The sequence below is a fragment of the Aptenodytes forsteri genome, unplaced genomic scaffold (genome assembly GCF_000699145.1).
Source record: "Aptenodytes forsteri isolate BGI_AS27 unplaced genomic scaffold, ASM69914v1 Scaffold147, whole genome shotgun sequence".
Classification (NCBI taxonomy): Eukaryota; Metazoa; Chordata; class Aves; order Sphenisciformes; family Spheniscidae; genus Aptenodytes; species Aptenodytes forsteri.
Window position 1 is genome coordinate 1,161,162 of NW_008795320.1, and position 22,160 is coordinate 1,183,321.

Genomic DNA, 22,160 nt, shown 5'->3' on the forward strand with positions numbered 1-22,160 from the left:
CACCCCTCTGCTTGCGGAAACCATTGCGAGAACTCATGACCCCCCCCCAACACCCTGGACCTCCTCCCCGGCATGAATGCCTTCTCTTCAGACAGGTGGAAAGGAGAACTTCCTCCCTGCTCTTCAAAATCAGGTTGTAAATGCCTGTACTTCAAGGACCATTTAAAATCTGCTGCTCTACAACTGTCTCAGCAAAATGTTAATCACTTCTGTGAAGATTTTTTAAACTTGAGGACATTTATGATCTTTTAAGTAAATACATGCTCTTCAAACATCTTCATGAAATGCAAGCTAACAGATTTTGTGATCTTACCCAAAGAAAAGGGATGGAAGAACCAGTACTTCACACAGAGCACTGAAATGAAGGCTGGTTTTGTAGTCTGGCTTGTTGAAAATTGCCCACTGTCAAGTCCCGGAATATTTGTACTTTGCTTAAGCAATGCTCAAGGTGCAGGCAGCGTCACAGGCAAAAAGGCACCCATGCTTTCTTTCCAAAAAGGGACTATGAGGAGTAACGCTGATGTTTTAAAAAACTCTCTGGGTTAGTGTATGTCTTAATAATAGCGAAACTAAGACAACATAGATCTGTCCTTGCAGCTCCTGCAAGGGAAGCACACAGCTTTGCTCTAGCCTTCCAGCAGCAAACCCACGATACCAGCACACCAAACCCCAATCATCCCGCTAAAAAGCGATAAGAAGAATGATTTCTTCTTCACGGTTTTGCTATTAAGTTGTTATTTTCATATGTAATCGTTTCGGAAGCGATTAGGGCTATAAACACAATTCCAACTCAGGCTTGTGTCTTCAATTATGGTTTCATATGCAATCGTTTCGGAAGCGATTAGGGCTAAGTTTTCAGGTCCTTGAGTCCAGAGATTGCCCTGGCTATAAACACAATTCCAACTCAGGCTTGTGTCTTCAATTATGGCCTGACTTACTGATTTTAGTGGTCAGACTGAGAACTAAATATGTATATCCTGGCTAGACCACTGTGGAGTTTGTCCTTGTCTGGGAGGGCTTGATAGTAGCTCCACATTCAACGGGAGGGTATAAAGACTAAGCAGGAAGCTGGGCTGTGTCGTGGCACAGGAGTATTAAGTTATAGAACGAGATAAAAGAAAGGGAAGTTTAGGCTGAATATCACAAAGCTTCCTGAGAATTTCCCATAGCTCCCGAGATCTGAGCTGGGAAACGCTGTGAGCATCAGCACTCAAGACATTTAAAGGAGGCAGGGGAAGTTTTAACATGGTACAGCCTTTCATTCCCTTCTTTACTGAGCGTACAAAGGCTCTTCCAGCTGCACCACAAGGTCACATTAATTTATCGGCCTCGTGTGCAAAAGTTACTTCATCGTGAGATCAGCAGATTTTACGGCATCAGCCATGACACAGCTGAGCGAGCAGCCTGCAGCCAGCCGGGCAGTTCCCTCTGCTGTGCAACTCCTTGGGTGCCGAGTGGGTGGAATGGTTTTGAAATGACTTTTGAGTTTCCTACAGATAAGCAAATGCCCGAAGAGGGAGAATCCTCTGACTAAAGCAGCCACATTCATCTACCCCCAAACCTGAAATGCAATACCAACTTAAATACCACGCAGATGCGATGCTCTCATCTTCAGCTGTAAGCAGAGGAACAGGCAGACGCACCCGGACCTGCACACCGAAACTTGAACAGACCGTGCAAGGGAGAATGACTGCCAGCCACCCAAAAAACATTGCTGCAAAAAACCCACCCTGTTTTGAAGCGGAGACCCTTTGGTCACTGGTATTTGCGTCCAGACAATCTCCTCCTTTAGACACTACCTTTATCGCTGCCCGCTCTCAAACTTTTCAGCACAGTTTAACAGCAAGCCTCCACTTTCTACCTGGGAGACCTAAAACCAGGCTACATTGGAAATGGTAAAAGGAGACGCCAAACTCTTTTATAAGGGAAAAGGAAAGAAAACGGAGATGAGAGCAGGGGTCTGAGTCAGCTGGCAGACCTGCTGTGTTTTGGTGGAGAAAGCAGCAGAGAATTTCCCCACCAGTAATGCACGGCTATTAAAAGAAACAAGTCCCTGACATACCTACACTCTCAAGTCACCATAATGCCCAGATAAAATTCCATCCTTTAAAAAGTGATCTTATCACAGGAATAAGTCTCTTTCCTGAGACTCCTAAACAGCCAATATCTTCCTGTGCCACACGAGCATTCAGGCAAATTCAGAGCCACCTCTCTGCTTGCAATCTGTGAGCAGAACGCTTTGGCTTTTTATTATCTCAAACTTATTTTGCTTCTCCCCAAAACAGGATCACATGTTTAGCAAGAAAGTTAGCCACAGGGAATTTAAGGAAGATTACAAGAAAACCCCAAAATAAGAATTCAAGGCAAATACTGTGAGGAATAGCCTTTATTAGGAGCATTGTGCCGATTATAGTCTCTATTCACTAGAAGATACTAGGGCTTTTGCAGGGCTTCAGAGAGCGGTTGTGCTGAGCAAGCCCAGCAGGGCATGTTTATTGAGCTTCACACGGCTCTGCGTGCAGGGGATGGAAAGGGCAAGGAGTTTGGCTTCAAGTAACTTCAAGTTTTCATTGTGGAAAGAGTGTTTGGTGGGAATTACATCAGAACCACAAGCTACAATATATTCATTGTATCGCTCAGCATAGCTTGCTCAAGGCTTCTTGAGAAGACAGGGAACTGGTAAATAATCGGGGTAACACAGCCATTACGAACCTTCCCAGGACAATATGCCCCTCAGCTACCTTTTTTTGTGTTATGGAAAAAGAAACAGGGTTTGTTCATTGCACTGACTGCAGCTATTATACCTATGTGCATTCAAATCGCATTTCAAAGTAGCTAAAAATAGCCTTGCAACCACTGTTAAAGCAAACAGCAGTTTACCCTTGTTTCATTGTTTTCAGCCGGTCTGCAGCGACACTTTCAGCCGGGTATCCTGCCCCAGCAGGATCAAGCTCAAATAACCAGATGAGCAATCCCTCGAGCTGCCACGGAGGGTGTTTTCCCCCAGAACCGGCGCTGACCCAACGCCGCAGTTACAGTCAGCGGGGAGGTGGCACAGAGAGACCAGACATCTGATCCCACACATGTGTGAATAAGCCTGGAAGCAGGAGTCACTGTAATTTAACCTTTTATGACTTTTATATACACACACCACACACACAGACCTTCCGTTACTACTCTGCAGGCCAAACTGAAGGCAGCGCGGTCTGAAGCTGTTCCGATTACCCCTGGTGTCACTGCAGAGATGGTAATCTGGAGGCTTAGATGAGCTCATCTGATGTTTGAGGACAAGATATCCCACACTGAGGAACTCAGGCCATCTGCTCCAGCGTCACTCTTACTTGTTGACCTTCGGACCAGAATTCAAGGCTGATTTATCTCCTTCTAGGCTTTTGCCTGCACTGAAGCCGAGCAGTCCAGGGTGAAGTCTCCCCCTTCAGCCCACTTTCTGCAACGTCAAAAATCAAAACGATAAGCAGCACGGGTGCCCTGTAAGGCTATGGGAATTAATCCCCCCAGCCTGTGGTGGCAGATGTGCTAACCACCCCTCAGGTTTTTCTGTATTGGATTCGGTTTCATTCCAGTGTCTGCACAAGGCAAGTATTTGCAACCGTCAAGCTCAGGGGGGGGGAGGAAGCCTGAGGTTACGGTAAAAATATTTACTTAAAAATTAAATACCTTCTGTTCAAGTGCAGGAAGATAAGCGATCCTCTTTGTATGACTGTTCTCTAGGCAAGCCTCACAGAATTGGGAAGCAGCATTCAGCTGATGCTGAGCAAACAAGAAAAATGCTGACTAGCTCGTTGGTGAGCCTTGGTGTAGCACAGAGCTGTGAAGAAACCTCTTTAGGAATGGGAGCCAAAAGCATTTCAGCCTCTTTAGTGTGACTTAAGAGGGTGATACAGGGTTGGCTACAGCACACCTAAACCAGCTTCCAAAGAAAGCATATAAATCACAGCATATTTTCGGCTGTCAGAGCATTGTTTTACACTTTGTATAGTCAGAAAGCCTTTTTGAAGCCACATTATCAAAACCAGAGCATTCCCAACGCTTGGCTCCTGCCGATTGCGTTTGCCACCGGCAGTGACTAAAAGGCTGGCCCTAAGGGCCAGATGGTGTTTGCATAATCACTGCATGTAGAAAGTTTTGCTTTTTTGTTTTCAGTCTGCCCCATTTCAAAGCATCGTGATCGCTTCACCTTAAGTGAAAATAAGAATGGCCTAAATGATAATACTGGGAACCGCTAACTCTGTTCCGCAAAGCAAGGGGAAGAGTCAACTACCCAGCCGATTAAAATACAATTGCATGCTTCTGTGCTAAATTCCTAGTTGCTCTACCAGCTAGGTATCTCACTGCACCCAGACAACAATCCCCTAGAGGCCTTTAAAGTACATTTCTTAGCAGAACTTTTAGCACATTTCAACTAGCAGAGCTTGAAACGTTGACTAGCATTTGCTTTACTCTGTCAAAAACATAGAAGAGTTGGTTTTCCAGGTTCATAGATGAGATCTTTAGTGTGAGCTGCTCATGAGAATTTTTTCCTTTGCTTCAAACCGCAATTATTGCCAAGGAATAGCGATACGGAAACCTCTTTACTCAGTGCATCTGCTCTGGACACATCTGGGTCACACCTGCTTGCTTTACCACCAAAGTTTTTCTGCTGTTGGTTTTGCAAATGCTTTCTACTTCTGTAGTGAGGAGCCTCCAAAGCTGTGGGTGAGGTTACTCATTGCAAATACTCTTAGGGATGAGGATGTGAGCAGCAAGACAAGCACAGTATAGCTTTAAAATCCTGAATTCAGTTTATAGCAGTTGCATCTTGAGTCAGTGAAGAAATCAGATGCACCCGTATCTGCAGTGAGGGCTTGCAACGCCTTTCCAGTCTACATGAAACTCAAGCATGAAACGCTCACGCGCTGCTTTTCCTAGGGAGTCAGCTGAAAGATGCAAACGAACTTGTAAACAGTGCTGGAGTGGAGCAACGGGGGTTTCAAGGGAAAGAGACTGAAAGCAAAAATCTCTCTAGACATAATGGTGCCATCAACGAATCAAGGCAACCGTGCCCTGAAAAACACAGCGCCTAGACAGACTGTTGCTACAGAAAGTTCAATATTGCAACACAGATTAAGTAATGCATTGACTCGACAGCCATGGGCAATATGTCCAGACACCGACTACGGACCTCAAGCAGTGAGAAAAGAGCAGTTTCCACTAGCCTAATCCCTGAGAGTCCTTCAGTGACCCTGGATCGAAACAAACACGATCCCTGCTCGTGTTAATATCTCGCACGCTGACAGAGAGCTACTTACAGCTATGAGCAGGGAGGAAAGCAGTTCAGGACAGAATTAAGCAACATCTACGATCGTGTAATTGCTGGGACCCCGAGCACACTGCTAGGCTGAGCTAAAGTGAACAGGCACGTCCTCGTAGCATGCGTGGAGGACTCATCTCGAGTACTGCATCGCTGTATCAGCCCAGCACTGAACAGCAAAGCAGAACATCACAACATCTGTCCAGCACCATGCCACAGCTGCAACGCTCCAAGGTTTGAGCTGGTCATGTCTGGGCACGTAGTGCACTAAATACCTATCTTTTTTGCTAATACAAACCCCAAATCCTCTGACCCCACCCAGTAATTAGCACCCTGTTGCTAACTAAGCCTCAGAAACCCAAAGTGAGAATCTTTTTCATAAGGCAGGAACCTCATCTACACTGGGAAAACTCAGACCCTTAATTCCACACTGGTACTTCTGAAAAATCACACCCCATAGCTCGGTGTTAAGCAAAAACTCAAAGTCTTAACTACATGCCTCAGAAATAACTAACAGCTCGAGGTATCCTGAAGCTGGGCTGGTGTGACACTTGCTTGAGAGCTGAACTGCTCAGGGATGCTTATTCACTGCCAGCTACTGACTGCAGAAGGGACTCATTTGCATTTGGGGGCCAGCTCCTTCTAATTTCACTAGAAATGTCAGTGACCTTTTGCAGCAGAGACATCACATGAGCGTAAATACTACCGCTTTCTTCATACACCCATAAAAGACACTGATATGAGAGCAGCCCTGTGACTTTCTCTAGTCATCTTGTTTTCATTACTGATGTAGCTACAGAGGGCAAAAATGATGCTCAGGAGAAACGCACAATAGGTCAGCAGAGCTGGGGGCTCCTCCTCCCTCCCTAAGTCAGCTGCAGGCAAGCAAAACCGAAGAGGCTTGCTTCCAAATGCGGATGAGGACACATTTTGATCAGCCCGATGACTACTTTTGCACTTGTTTCAACCACCAAAGTAATTACCCTAAAAGAAAAGGCCAGTATCTCCATGTGACTGCAGCATCTGTGCGGCTGTTTTCATGCAAACCCGGGTCTTTTGGTAATACTGATGACTGCAACATCATGTGAGGGTTTGCAACAAGGAGCAACTCCTACATCGGCGCTGGAATCCGCTGGGCAGACAGGGAGAGGAAGCAGAAGGTCGTTTTCTTTTGTCTCTCTTACAGGAAGAGAAGTCACGTTGGGCTGGCAGCGGTTCAGCTCTGAGCTCAGGGCTGGGACTGGGAACTGCTGGGGAAAGGCTGGGGCTGGAAGTAAGGCAGAGAGGCTAAAAAAAGGAACTCGCACACTGTGTGAAAGGGTTGTACCAGAAAGCACGTGAGGGATCTGCCTTCAGGTAACGGGCAACCTTTGGCTCGCTGACTATTTTCATAGGGCTGGTGCTTACATTTAGAAAATCATCTACTACAGGTTAGAAAAACCAGAGATGTAAAACATTCAAACTTCCCCAAATTCACGGCATTAAGCAATTGCTATTACGCAGGTGCCATCCTCCTCTGCTTACACTGTACGTACCTGAGCATCGCTGGCACCCACTCACCTGCACCTCCAAGTCCCAGGGGACTGCAAAGTCAACCCTTTACTGAAATTCTGAGAATTACCCAATGGCACTTTTTGCCCCCAGTTTTTATCCACACCCTGGACAAGGAACGCAGTTCTGCAGTTGCTTTGGCCCCCCATTTCTGTATGAACTCACTTGCCAAAGGAAAAGAAAAGTTACTTATGTGCCTGGCTGCTAACTTGAAACTGAAACAAAGAGAAGGGCGAAAGCTTTCCTTTTGCACAACGGCAATGCAAATACTGACATCTGGAGAAGGGTCGGTACCGGCAGCATCTGCTCTGTCACCGAGCTGGGAGATGAAACACAGCGTCACAGACTGCAGGGCCTGAAACTGCACGTTATCACAGAAATACAGGTATTTCCTTCTACTTGTGTATCTGAACAGGAAAATGTGGGACACTAAGAATATTTTGAATAATTTGTCAAAATTAGTCGCTAAGCCAGGTGGTCTACTTCAACTGTAAACAGATTTTGAGGCAAAATATACCATTGAATAAAAAAATATCTGGCCCGATAAAAATCTGATTCAAGAAACAGATTTCCACATATGCTTGACCAAAGCACGACGAGCCTCCTGCCTCTCCTGGGAAGCATGAACCTCCCCAGCTGAGCGTGCCGAGCACTGGGGATGCCGGAGCAGGCACCTGACGGTGTCTCAGTGACCAGCTGCCGGCCAGCGCAGGTCCCTCGCCAGCGCACACCAGCGAGCCGGTCGGCGGCGAACATCAGCCCCGCAGCTCCTGGGGAGGGAAGAGCCTGTCTCTGGGGGACCAACCCTTCGCACAGACAGCACTCGCCAGCCCCAGAAGCGCTCGCTCTTATCTATACATGGACTTAACTGCGAATAGCCCTCACATGCATCCACTTTTAATCCCGAGCAAGAACACTTTGTTCCTGTTTGCTTAATCTGCATTCAAGAAGCATGTTTGTGGGGGAAAGAGCTGGTCAAAACATCTTACAAACAGAGCAAAAACTGGTTAAAAATTACCTTCTCTAGCTGCTTGGGGCTTCTTGCTTTTATTTCTTTTTAAACTGTTAGACAGTTTAGACAGTAAGGACTCCTAAAACGTTTCCATGTAAAGTTAGACCAGATGAGTCTAAATAATTGGCAAGAGATTTACACTACTCTTATGCTAAAAACAACTAGCAGATCTCACACCATCCATCAAGACTCTTCATTTGTGGGAGTGATGACTGACAGCGATGGCAGTTAAGAAAAAGGAGCATTCAAGCCCAGTCTTCCCATTTAAAAAATGCCCAACTACAACTGGGTTTGATTAAAACCAGTATAAGGCACTTCTATTCCAGAGCAGGACTACCTCCAGATGGGGAGATGTACTGGTGCAGGCATTAGCTTGCGACTCCACACACTCCTCAACAGCAGCAGCTTCCTGAGCAGACGAGACCTCGGGCTTTGCCTGCCCACCCCGAGATGTGCCAGACAATTACATCTCCCTCCCTTTAAAGAAAGTTTACATAACAGGGACAGAAGTGCTTTTAAACGTGGTCCAAAAAACCACGTATGCTGAAAAGGTAGTAAAAGAGGCACCGAATTTAAATCCTGCTTTGCCTAGCAAGCGAAGAGCTTGAACAAACTTAATTATCCCAGTAAAAGAGAAAAAATTAAGCCGCCTTTACTTTTGGTGTGATCATTCCGAGTTGAAATAAAACCCAATGCGGTGGCCTGGCCCCCAGCTTACAGCATCTCCACCTCCATCCAGCTGGCAATGCCGAGGTTTTGCATCGGGACCAGCTCCCCTAGTTTCAAAACAGATTGATTCAAACTGGTACACGATGAACCCGAAGTTCAATTCAACTCCAGAGAGCAGAGACAGCCTAAGGCTGGAAGAGTGCAAGTGACCAAAGCTGCTCTTTGTGGACAACTGTGTCAAGAAATAAAAACTTAATCCAGTATCACTTACTGATTTTTCCAAGAAAAAATGGCCTCAGATGGCCACAACACGTACATACCGTTTTCCACTCCCTGGAATATTCATGGGAAAACAGAAGAAAGAATAAACATAAATATTCAACACAAAGTGATCGGAAAAGTCCTATTTAACACGTGCAGCCTCTTCACAATGATGAAACCAAGAAATCTCATAGTCTGATACCGGACACGGGCGAGGCTTACAACACACGGTGATCTCCACCGCCGCAGCGGGCAGGTGGCTGCCTTGCACGCTCCACGTGCCGACAGGCACCCGGCGGCACTGGGTCTGGCTGGGGAAAGCGGGGACCTCCTGCGAGCACCGGGTTCATCCAAACCCGGTCATGCTGGCACTGACGGGGGGGGGCCCGGAACAGATTGGAGATGACAGACGCGATGATGAACGCTGACGGCAGCGGTGACACTTCCCGGGACAGGAAGGTATTTGTGCGGCGAGCAGAGCCCGTGCCCACGGCGCGGGCAGCGAGGGACGGGCAGATAAGGGAGAGCAGCAGGCGCTGCAGGACAAGGCATTTTTCACATAACCAGCATTCCTAGGGGAGGCCGTCGCTGCAGAAATCCCTTGTCTCGGTTAATAAAAACACATAAAAGGGAGAAAGAATGAATCAAGCTTATTTAGCCACAACAGCGAATACAATACTTAACTCACTCTGCAACCTTGTGTGCTGTGCAAAGACTCTGGATGGGATTGCACTGTATTTTTTTAAGGTAAAAAAAGGCATCACACAAAACGTCTGTTCATCAGCACCCTGCCCTCCCCACACCTCAGCACATTCGCTCACGTCCATATAGTTTATATCATGCTCATATATTTTAAAAGGACCTGTTTATAAGCTTCAGCTCCAAATACCCAAAACAGAGTTGAAAGCTAGAGGAAAACTGGAAAACCATAACCTCTGTAGAGGCAAGTTAACCCAAACTGGAACAAATGACAGGCACCGATACAGGAACCAACGTGATTTTCTGGCTGCCCATTTTACTGCGTTCAGCAGTAGGGGACAGGCTACAGGAAACTCGTATCCCATGATAAGCTCACTTACAGAGGGATTAGTGGAATTTTACCAGTTTTCTAAGTCATTTACACAAATACACGAACCACCATGCTGGCATTGCTTGTCAAACATCACGCCGCTCGTCGGCTACAGCACAGCAACAGCACGAGGAAAACTCTGGGCCTTAACCGCAGATGTTTTATATGGCTTGGCTTTTAACTCGCAGCTGCAGAAGCCTTTTCAGCACACTGCTGTACCTCCGCATGAACAAAGTAAGAGTTCGTCCTAAGAGCTAACTTACAATAAACAAAGCAGAGCACACCCCTGCATACATGGCTGGTGTCCCCCACCGAAAGAGGCAATGAATTTTGATGTCTTTAAGAAAGCTTAATGACCACCGACATTAAAAGTCTCATGGAAAGATTTCTATTGACCTTCATGTTCGCAAAAACCCTTTTACCTTTAAAATGACTCAGAAGCCAAGTCCAGCCTAGCTGTGCCCTTAAATCCCAATTTGCATTCCTGCAATTTAATGTTAATTGCATTTGATAGAACATGGACAAATAATATTTCTATTCCGCTAGAAAAAGACGTGCCACCTGCCCGGCTGTGCTACTACTGACAAACTACAGAAGGCCACTTTTATCACTGAAACGCCGCCTTTTAGTGACCAAGCCTGGATAAAGATCACAGAAGAGACTCACCCGAGACGTGCATAACTGGCACTGTAATGCATAAAGCACGGTTGTTAATCCCTGGCTAACTAACATCTTCAATCAGCAGCTGAAGTTATGAGGAACACATTACCAGTGCATTTAAAAGTTACAGATTACACGTGCACGCCATTAGTGCCACACACTGTCAGCTTCTGCAGCTGATCCTATTTCCCCTCCTTCTTGCCCATTCCAATAACATTTAGTCCAGTATTTCTTGCTCAGGAACTATACATTAATTTTGAAAATGCAACCTGACTCATTTTTTAATATTTTTTCCTCTTAAACCCCACTATATTAAGGTTAGCAGTAATAAACTCAAGCTGCTTAAAAACCTCTGGACTTAAGTCCCGAACTTAAAACTCCAGGCTACACATTCAACTCTTAGCTTGTCAAGAGCTAGACACTGAACAAGATGAGGATAATGTATTGTGTGATGTAGAAAGAAAAAACACAAACCCAGCCACCCAAATGCAAGTTTTATTTCTTCAAAACTTAATTGCAAGTCCTGTTTGCAGCACTGAAGGCAGGCAGCTATGGGGATGGGTCAGGCTCTGCCAGCAACACGAGATCGAGTCTCCAGAGGACTATTGTCAAGCTTCTGAAAGAAAGGAGTGAAATAAAACAAAAATATTTGTAAAACATAATGGGATTTTTTCCACCACCACTGGAGAATGTTTTTCAGGCAGTTAGCCAGCACCACTTCAAAGTAAGAAAGCATGTGGTTTTTGCACAGCTTTGTACTTTAATATTAAACACAAAAAAAAAGCCAGGCTCAGTGAGGCAGCCAGGCAACCGTCACTTTGATGCAGGAGAAAGTACGTCAATCGGCTGCATCACTGCAGCGGCTCCGGGGTCGGGGAACCCTCCTACAGCATCTCCCTGCCCACGCAGTGAGCACCATGTACTGCTCCCCTCCGCAACGCCGCGGGTTTGGCAAGAGGAGGGGGAGGAAGACAAAAAACCCAAGACATCGCTTTTCACTCCAGCAAAAGGACAAAGCTGAGTCAGACGCTAACTCACAGGCGGCTTCTTGAAAGGTGTGGAGGTAACGCTGCCAAGGCTGGAGCCGTCCCACGGCGGGGTCAGGAGGAGGCACATGCCGCCGGGCTGCTCCCCACTCTGCTGCCAGCCAGAAGGACGAAGGACGTCCCTGCAAGAGCTTGAAACGGGGATGCAAACCACCTCATTTCATCTCTCTCAAAGATCCTTAGGCAGAGGTGGTCCTGCCGCAGCAATTCCCCCGCTCTTGCTCAGGCCATCATAAAAATCAGAATAAGCCAGGCAAAGCACATTTACGGCAGTCCTGTTCGTGCTGCAACACACCGGACTTTCATGCAATTTCATTTTAATACAGGACCATTAACTACACGTTATGGGCTTGTTTTGCAACTGGCTCCTGACTGTCTGCAGAACTTAATTTAGACATATGAGAGAGACAGGTCTTAACTAAGCAAGAAGCGCAATTTCTAGCAGCCCTGTTTTGCTATGAAAGCTAATTGTCAATTCCTCAAATTCCAAGTAGTTAAAAACTGGACTTCGGTCTCGCTTCCCACTAGTTAACCTGTTCAAGTCTGGCACTAACCTAGCTATATCCAAAAGGACCCAGATCTAAAGCTTATTGCACTATGGCTCTTCAACCCGATTTCTGCTCCTTTCTGAGCAGGTTTTCAACTCCATGCAGCAGGTTACCACGGGGCAGAGCGGGACAGCAAGCTTTCCAAAGCATAAACTGTCAACCAACTCCATCAGCACCTTGCGCAATGGGAACCCAACTCGACCCACCTGCAGATACTACTAAAAGCCTGATGTTATCGCTGAGAGGTTTGATTTATACCAGGCTCATCTCAGAAAAGCCAAGAGAAAGCCCTGCAGATTTCTCAGTTCTTGTTCCGCAGACAGCACCGCACACAACATTCCCAAAGGACTTGCAGCAAAAAGCAGGAATTAAGAAACACGACGCGCAGGCGGTGGCAGGCAGAGGTTATTCTTAGCAGCTAGCTGAAGTAATACGGTTTATTTAAAAAAGGGAAAGTCCTCGTGCTATACGAGAACCTCAAACGTCTGCTGCTATTTGCCTAAAGTTTCTCATTCACACTAAGATTAATTAGACAGTGCTGCACCAACCTGGAGTCTCCTACACTAAAAATAAAGGGAAGAAAGGCAGGATTTAGTACCTTGTGAAAAATGCCTATTTGGGTTTGCCAGGGTGGCCAAAAGCTGCTTTGCTATCAGTTGCTACTATTGCTAAAAAAAGCCCGCTAGGCAGAACGAGTATAGTCCTTGGCATCGTGCATCTCCTCCTCCTCCTCCTCCTGCGGGTGGCCGGGATCCAGCCCCGGCACGCAGCCGCCCCGCGGACCTCCCCGGTGCTGGCTGGCGAGCGGTGCCACGCTTCGCCTCTCGGCATCTGAAGCGAGTGAGTCGCACTGCCACCTCCTCGAGCCCCGAGGAACCCGGACCGCACGTGCAAGCTCTCCTCCCTGCCGCACGCAGGGTCGGTGTAAGGTTTTGGTGTGAAAAGGGCAAGAAAAATCTCCCCCATCTGATTGCAGCATTGAACGAGTCAACCGAGAAGTACAGCTCATGGGACTTTTGCTTCTAAATCCACAAGGTACTTTTAAAAAAGACTCTTCAGTGATGAAATGGTTTTAAATAAGATCGTTCTAGCTGCTGTAAGATATTCCTTCACTCTTTCCTGGGAATTTAGTATTCTGGAAACTGCCAAAAATACAGCAGAGAGTGCTGGGGACATGCTGCGATAGGGACAAGTGTGATGCTCGGAGCACCCTCAGCTCCCACTGCAGACAGAACCCGCTTTGCCACTCAAAACCCTTATGTTCATCCAATGGTTTTCAAACAGTTATGAATAAAGTTAAAAACAGGAGGAGAAAGTTCACTTCACCCTACACTTATTAATTTTGTAAGAACTGTGCTTACACAGACAGAGCTTTTACCAGACAAGAGCAGAACTGTTTGCAAGGGTGCAACTTTCTGGTGAAATTTCAGTATTACTCAGAAAAGCGTCTTACACATCATCTTGACAGAGCTGGAGTTTACTGTATAAGCTCTCAGTGCCAGCAAAGGCAGGAGGATGTTTTAGCAGTGGTGTGGGGAAAAGGGAGGAGCTACCACTCAATTTAGTAACTGAACTACGACCTGCAAGTCGACAAGTGGGTAACTGCTAGAGGAAAGGCAACGTGCCTGCTCCAGAGCACCAATACTTCCTATTAAGTAGGAAATACTTGGAGAAGAAGAGGTAAAAGCAACTGCAGAATATGACAATGAGAAGCCAGGTGGATTAGTCACTGAAGGCTAATAACACAAATGAATCCAGCGTGTGCGTTCATTCATCCCCTCCTCCGAGGGCTTCGGGATGCTGCAGACGTTACACGTGGAGCGGCTCGACATTAAGTGTGAAATGAGGTAAATCCAATTCTCACAGGGAGAACGCAATCGCTCTGACAGCGCGTAAATCCCGTGGACCGGAGCTGGAAATACCAGGGGAAATGACTGGATCATGAGAAAGTGAATTCAACCCCACCATAGAAGACAGCAACAAACTTTTGTCGAGCTCCTTACCAGGCTGTCGATCTGGGGCAACGGCTAGACTCATGCAAAGGAAAGATTGGCTTGTTTTTACTTATTAAAGTGGAAGGAAATGCTTCCATAAATAGGAACTACAGGAATCAGTACTGATGACATTTGCACTGACCTCATTGGTCCTCAGGAGATGTAAACACTGAATTTCACTCTTGACTGATGGACAAAACAAGCCCTGAACATCCCTCTGAGTTGTAGGGGAAGGAAAGTGGTTGTTTTTCGGGTTTTTTTTGTAACTAGAATAGAAAGAGGAAAAATGACCAAATTCCTGAAAAAATGAACATTCACCTAGTAAAGTCTGGTTTTAAACACCGGTTTGAGCCCAGCTTGCTTTCCAATCGCCTATTCACCTCCCAAACGCCCTCAAGGTCCCCGATACAGGAACTGACTTTACAGCGACTGCAGGGCACCAGGTGAAGGATCACAGGCAAGAGCAGCCTGTTGCTAACTTTCTCCTACTCTTCAGCAAGCGAGTTTTTTGCTATAGTGTCCCACACACTAGCTCCTGGCTTGCTTCTGAGTGAGCCAAAAGGGGGGGGGGGGGAGGTCCCCGATACAGGAACTGACTTTACAGCGACTGCAGGGCACCAGGTGAAGGATCACAGGCAAGAGCAGCCTGTTGCTAACTTTCTCCTACTCTTCAGCTCAGCAAGCGTTTGCTATAGTGTCCCACACACTAGCTCCTGGCTTGCTTCTGAGTGAGCCAAAAGGGGGGGGGGGTTTGGAGCAGGCTGGAGACAGGAGAAGTTACTTGTCCTGTGTCCTGCCAGGAGTTAAAGGCAGCACATGTATGGCTCAAGAACTCAGCCCCCTGTGTTGCTTCTGAGTGGGCCAAAAGGGGGGGGGGGAGAGACAGTTTGGAGCAGGCTGGAGACAGGAGAAGTTACTTGTCCTGAAGATCACCAGGAGTTAAAGGCAGCACATGTATGGCTCAAGCACTCTCTATTCAGCAAAGCTTTTAAAATAACACAAAGTAGAAAACACAATTATCGCTAGCTTGCATGCCCAAAGCCGGTGTTTTTACCAGCCATGGCTTAGACCTGACAATTTTACGTGAATGACAGCAGCAGATCTGCTGCTTGCAAACAATCCTCAGCTTGCGCTCAGAACACTCTGCGTTCATTTACAGGTTTTAAAAAAGGGACTAATTACGCATGCCTCTGCAGTTAGAAGTACGTACGAACCAGCCCAGCTGTAGTATGACCAGCCTGGGCACAGGAGAACAAAGGCAGTAACTGCAGGACAACAGGGAGTGCTGGGAGAGGGAGGGGAAAGCAGAGAACACTCATTAAACCACTCGGAGAACCATGACACATCTCATGCTGCCACCCACACTGGAGGCGAACAAAATAAAACAAACCATTAATGAAAAAACAGCTGATACTATAGTGACCTGACCACAACTTGCAGGGGACAGAGAAGCTGAGCCGCGCTCAAGGTGCCTGCTGCTGGCCACGGCACCTCCAGCTCCTCCACCTCCACCAGCACCAGTTTAATCTCCAAAGCTTTGGTCTCTCACGCCTAGACCTGGCAGACTCAGCTCAACTCCATTTGTCCTACAGATTACGGCCGAGCCTTGTGAGCACACACGCGCGCGCACACACGTCCTTTGAAGATAAACACTGCTTATACCCAGTGAATCAGCTTAAGTCAGCCCAGCTCTGAGCACTACGGTGGAACAGAGTCTCATTTTCTGAAATGTCAGAGTAGGAGTCTGCAGCTCATTAGTGCCAGCTCCAGTGCTGAAGGATGCAGTGTGGTAGCGTGCCTTGAGGAATTAAGTAAGGTCAGTCCCAAATTTAGGGATTGGGCTGAATATTCTGCTAATGTGTCTTAAATGCAGTTTGTTAAAAATAAAGGGTTTATTTTGATACGGCATACGGCACATTGCATCATCTGGAGTGTGCGGCGAGACAGATGGTAAGAGTAAGACAGAGCCTTCCCTTTGCAGCATTTGCTACCATGTTAGGAGCCTCTTCAAATGACTCCGTTTAATAAGTTTTCCAGAGGTTGTTTGAGGCAAGAGAAATTGAGAAGCAGATGATCTGCGCTCCATTAACGAACATTTTAAAGGAGCTGACAGCACTAAGAACAGGCACACCGGAACAAGAAATCCACTACAAGTCTTACAGTATTTTTGAATGATTCTTGTTAATATTAGATAACTTGCCAACCAGTCGCTAACACTTAGGACGGGACAGCAGGTTCCCGGCTTTGCAGGACTCCTGGAAGCCTCCTCTTGCCCCCCAGTCACCCACTTCATCAACACCAGCCCTAACTGCTCCTCAAAGTCAGTGCATCAAGGGAAACATCATCTTAAAAGCCACTTTGAACCAACATTGCACACTTCCAACGTCAAATACTTTGGTCCTCAAAGAACATCACCGAAGAACAGCATACCACCACCTCACTCCCACCAGTATCACATTAAGATTTGGCTGCCAACCTAAAATTGTTGGCAATTTTACAGCAGCAACGAGAAGACAAAATGCCTGCTCAAATCCACGAGCGATGGACAAGTACAGTGACATTTGGTTCAGAATTGAGTAGAGAAACTGCAATACATGACATGGCAAAGCCAGCCAGCTTTTAGCTAATATTCTAATAAATATTATTAGCTAATCCTGGAGTAAATAAACCCAAGTCAGGAGACTTACAGAAACTGAAGAAATGTATCTGAAGGCAACATCACCCCAAAGTTAAAAGCAACGAACAGCTAAAGCACCGTGGGAGCCTCTTGGCTCCCATATAGCCTGGAGGTCCAGATAGAGTATCTGAGATAATTACAAAAAGCTCCACTTCGCCACTGGAGCCGCAGAAGCAAGGCCAAGCTCGGTGTGTCGCACAGCTTCCCGCTGGGGCTTTGGCTCGCCGCTGATGACTGCGGTCCATAAAAGCCAGCGGAGCATCCTGCTGAGCCATCCCCACCACCCAGGGGAAGGCCCGCGAAGATACAACTGTCTCTTGCAGTTTTGCTGTGGCCGTACGTTCGCAGCGTTAAGGCAATAAAAGGCCATGCAATGCACTCTCCTTCTAACAGGTTCCCCTCCAAATTAACAAATGTCTTTTAGTGCCAGGAAAGAAGCATCATCAGATTGTGGCAGAGCCAGTTCTGCGTGTACAGAATGCAAAAATTACAGTTCCTTAAGATATCTGGGAAGTGCTGGAGGAGTGCAGAGAGGCTGCTTTAATTGCTTTAACCCACTGCTGCAATATCTCTGTAGCAGATATTACTTTCTAAGGGTTTTAATCTGAGGTACAGTAGCTGTCCAAAGCTATTTGCAAGTTTATTGTAAACAAGTCCTACTTCTCAGGCCTCTGCTTCAAGCAAGATAAACAGCAGGGCAATTAAGCTACAACTTCTGCGCCAAAGCAAGATAAACTAATTTTCTACTGAAGTTCTGCAGATCTATCCCAAACTCCTGGAAGAGCAGCCTGGGGCACGGGCAGAGGAGCGAGTGGGCTGCAGGGTGCGATGCCGCAGCGCTCCAGTGCGACAGTCTTCACCTCCACTCATGCTTCCAGCCGTCAGCAGACGGAGCGGGGGCTCTTAGGAATTCGGGACCCAGCACTCAAGCACAAACAGGGAGAGCCGCAGAAAAGCGGTCACTCTCCATCTGTTCGTCCCGCAATACCCTAGCGCATTCGGGTAAGCCCTCGGACACGTTGCTGGTAGTCTTCTCCAGTGAGGGTTGGCTATAAAAGCTTGGGAGCAGTAGTAAGTGAAGGGCTACCATGAAAGCAGAACTTAAATTAAACCTCTGATGTAGCTTTGCATGGGAAAAGGCAACTACATGCTGTATTAATTTATACGTGGCACCCAGGCTGCTGGGAGAGTGACTCATCTTTTGCAGAGAAGCCGTTTGTCCAGCGAACTCATTGGATGTTTGGAAGACACCAGTGGTTCACGTTCAGCTCCCATCTGCTCTGCACAGGAGCTGGGTTGCAGCTCAGCAGCTATCTCCATCTTCTGCCCGACTTTCCAGGTACACCAGACGATCTGGATTCAAAAGCACTGCTGCACTTGAGCAAATACCTCGTGCATGAACCCAAAACGAGTTACAGTTCAAGGCATCTCAGACCACTAGGCCGACTGAAGTTACGGATGGGTTAAGACTAGAGGAAATCTTGAGTAATTTAACATGTTCCAAAAGTGTCCTGCTGTGTTTACAATTAAAATACCACAGGAAAAAACCACTGTCCACAGAAAGGGGAAGAGATTTGTGATTGTTTCATATGCCTTGAACCCCTTCTGGCCTTGAATCCTTCGGCCAGACACTGCATTCAACAGGTTAATGAGCTGGAGAGCTGATCAAAGGACAGATGTTTATTGCCCCTTTAATTTCTGTTCAAGTCACAAATGCTCACAAATATTTATCTACAGAAGTCATAGCACTAATCCCATCTCCTTCCTAGCTTTTAAGTTTAGTGATCAAAGTTGTACCATTTCTTGAGGACAGTATTTCAATTTCAGTTAGTGGTCTCTTTTAAAGAATAATAAAAAAGTACTTTTCATAGGGGAAATTAAGAGAAAACGGATATGTTCTAGTGAAAATTAAAAGAAACATCAAAGTGAAACTAGGCAGCTTAATTTCACACCATCTATTTGTAAAAAGGATGACTGTAGGCAATCCCCTTTCAACAAATGCCAGAATTAGGATTTCACTTTCCCAGAAAGGCATTTGGGAGGACAGCCTCATCTACCTCCCCACCCACACAGATACCCCCAGCTTCACATCAGAATATGAGTTTGTGTGGAAACTCCTCTACCTGCCCCCCAACCCTCTTCAAAAACGATCTCAAGAGCGACGAGCAAATCCCACCTGCGTTCCCACCCGTCGGTGGCACAAGGAAAGCGGAGGCTGTGACAACCGAGGCACTTGCTCAGAAGGTGGCCCTGGGAAAGGGCTTTGTTTTGTTTTCCCCTGCCCTTCCACCCTTAGCTGGCCACAGCTGGAAACACACAGCTTTTGAGGTCTGACTTGATTATCGGAGCTAACTTGCATTTCACTGTTAACTATGCGAGCCCTGTACGGGACAAGTGCATCACTGAAATTTCACCTGATAAATAAATGAGGTTAAAATCCGGCGCATGGTGTGGTAAACATTTCCTAACTATTATTAGCCAAAGGAAAGAGTGTGACTGAGCTCCTTTAACAGTCAACACTGGCTGTTTCCACCTGTCCTGGTGCCAGGGGTGTAGTTTGCTGCCAGGGGACATGCGGTACCTTTGCTGGACAGCTGCACCAGGATGACAGGCCACTGCTGTAATGGGGTATATTAAAATTCAGTGCTATGAGTCAGAAAAGCACGTGCAGGACGTCTTCAACAACAAACCGCCCCCGGGCGCTGCAAGCATGCAAAGATGTTTTGAGCATCAAACCCAAGGCATTAGAGGTGCATTGGGGGCACGCCGCTCCTCGAGCTCAGGGGAACTGAGCTCTCTGCAGAGAGTTTTCCAATCCGTTTGTCAGAGATGCTTGTTTTCCCTCCTCTGCTTCCAAAGAAGTAAAAATTAGATTTCTTCAGAAGCAAAAGGCCAAACTTCCCCACATGAGGGCAGTAATTAGGACCTTATTAGAAATGCCTTCTGAGATGACCGTTCTCTCCTTCCCCCTCTCGGTGCACGCTGATCCTGGGGAGTTGTTTGTCTCCACTCTCCATTTGTCATCCTCACTCAAAGAGCACATGAGTCAGACTGTGCACCACAGATGCTGCCGATAAAAGCACACTCCATTTGGGAATATTAGCAACCCTGCAGAACAAAGACAGCTAAAAAAATAAATCCCCATCCACTGACTCCCAATCAACTCTGCCAGTAAGTGCCTGGTAAATGTCACTGGCTTTACGCTTTGTATAAACATCAATCTTTGGATGGTCCAGATTAACTCCTCAACTCCTGCAAGATCGGAAGCACACACCTTAGAAAAGGGCAGCAACCAAGGTGCACCTCCAGCATGGGACAACCAGCGCCTGTCCCAGGGGTGCTCACTGTAGTTCTGTCCCAACAAATACCACAAAGAGGGAAAAGGAGATACGTAACTTATTTCTGCACAGCAATATTACATAGGCTGGATTTTTGCTGTGTATAATTTTCCAGAGCAGCAAAAGCGAAGCAGTTAATATTCACATGGACCAGTCACAGCAGAGAGCTCAAGCCCTGGCCAGCTGGAAGCTCGACCCCAGAGACCAGCAGCTTTGCTTTGGAAAAGGGATCCGACGAGCTTACGTAAAACAGCACCGACTGTAGGTACTCTCACCACTGGTTTGGAATCAGTTTACCATAACAGAGTTAAACTAGATAAAAGGAAACACTTCAGTGCATGTAAATAATCCCACTAAATAAATAAAACTATGCATGATTAAAAAGCCATCAGCTTCAGTGCTGATAAACCTCGGCAGGCCCTGACTGCACTGTCGCCGTCTCACCGCAGCTCTCGGCAGCTCTTAATGCTCCTTTCAGGCACATCTAGAGAACTATCCTATTATCTACCAAAAAAAAAAAAATCCAGAAAAAACACAGTGACCCAGTTTGAAGTGTACAACTTGTCTATTTTCGATAGAGCACAGAGCCAGCTGCAATGCAGACTGTCCTGACCAGAGGCAGAACAGAAGTCCTCCTCCGTCGGCACACAGCGCCGGGCTCTGTGCAACAAGCTGCTCCTTCTGCATCAGCCTGTTCTGCTTGTGCCAAATTGTTCTTCGTAACACTCACAAACTGGTTCTGCAGAATCCTACAATTAGAACAGCACCACGTATACAAATGCCACAGATTAAGGATCAAGAGCTCCTCTGCTCACAAGAGGAGCTTCTGAATCTGGAAGATTCAGATTAATTTGCATGTAGTGCATTTTGAAGCCATGAACTTAAATGAAGGAATGGAGGAGTTTCCAACAAAAACGGTTAGCCCTCTATACGTACAGGCTCTGTGGTGCTCAGGCTGCATCAGCCTAAAGATCCATTGTGCAGAGCTGCTCATCCTGGATAGCAGCCAGCAGGAGAGGAAGGAAAATGTGCAAGAAACCGGGCAGTCCAGCTGGGCCGTAGCTACTGGTTTTATGACTTCTAAAGCTCCAGGACTTAAAATGATTTGAGGCTTTTCCCTTATCACCACTGTATCTCATCTGTTCCTTCCAACACAGGGAACCAGTTGTACAGCACTCGCTGTGCGCCAACAGCTGGACAACACTCATCTGGAATATTAACCTGTACTGGAGGTCTGAGAGTGCCGAAAAGGCCAAGATAACTGAGAAACTGCTGGAAGACACTAGAGGCAACACCACCACCACAGAAAAGCAGCGAATTGCAGGTCTTCCTTTACCCACCTGCACTCCTAGCTCCCACCTTCCTTCCCCGTCTGCTCCACTACAGCATCTCCTCGGCCTCTGACTGCAAGCAACGGGAGCTGCTACTGCTAACATCGGGTGTTGCAGCTGCATTGACCAAATCTGAGATCGGGGTTCGCGCTGCCTCTAGCACAGCGTCACGACAGGGGAGTGCAGACAGCAGGCTGCCTGCGGATGAGATCTGCTGCCCGAGCAGGAAAGGGGCAGGAGAAAAGAGGAAAGATCAATTCTAAAGGAGCACTTTTCTAATTAACAAAAACTTGCCAGCAAATCTCACAAGTTTGACATACAATCTCTCTCCGTCAGTATCTGAACAAAGTATTTATCCTACTGATACTAATTTAACAGTGCAAAGGACTTGAAATCAACTTGCGCTTTCTAAATCTTCTGCAGCTCCAGGTCAGTGGAGGTGGACACAGCAAGCAGCCAGGTGCCAGCATCGCTAGGTGTCAGGCACACGGTGCTGCCGTATAAAGAAAACAGAATCTAGTCTGTTCAAAAGGGGAATGTCAGGCACATCCAGGTAACCAGCAGAAGCATCTGTGCTGCCTCCAGACGTCCTGTACCCAGACAGCAACCTTGGGTTCTGCACAGCCTCCACGTGAACCTCCGTAACAACTGCTGAAACACAAGCACTGTCCTGGTAAAAGGTATTAAAAGCTT

The 22,160-nt window shown here is 46.9% G+C and overlaps 1 protein-coding gene across 11 annotated transcripts in view; it reads right to left on the reverse strand.

Annotated features, from left to right (window-relative positions):
- Window positions 1–22,160, reverse strand: part of LOC103899319 (guanine nucleotide-binding protein G(I)/G(S)/G(O) subunit gamma-7) — a 62,665-nt gene that overhangs the window by 15,936 nt on the left and 24,569 nt on the right. Inside the window, exons 3-4 of one of the 11 annotated variants that reach the window (XR_002086191.1) lie at window positions 11,572–11,710; window positions 11,011–11,149 (exon numbers count right to left, since the gene is read on the reverse strand). The exons of 8 other annotated variants lie outside the window; for them this stretch is intronic. The gene's annotated coding sequence lies outside the window, so the exon portion shown is untranslated. Of the gene's footprint in view, window positions 1–3,164; window positions 3,449–11,010; window positions 11,150–11,571; window positions 11,711–18,974; window positions 19,118–22,160 lie in introns of those variants that run through there. 2 more of the 11 variants (XM_009279763.2, XM_009279772.2) reach the window with 2 other exon arrangements.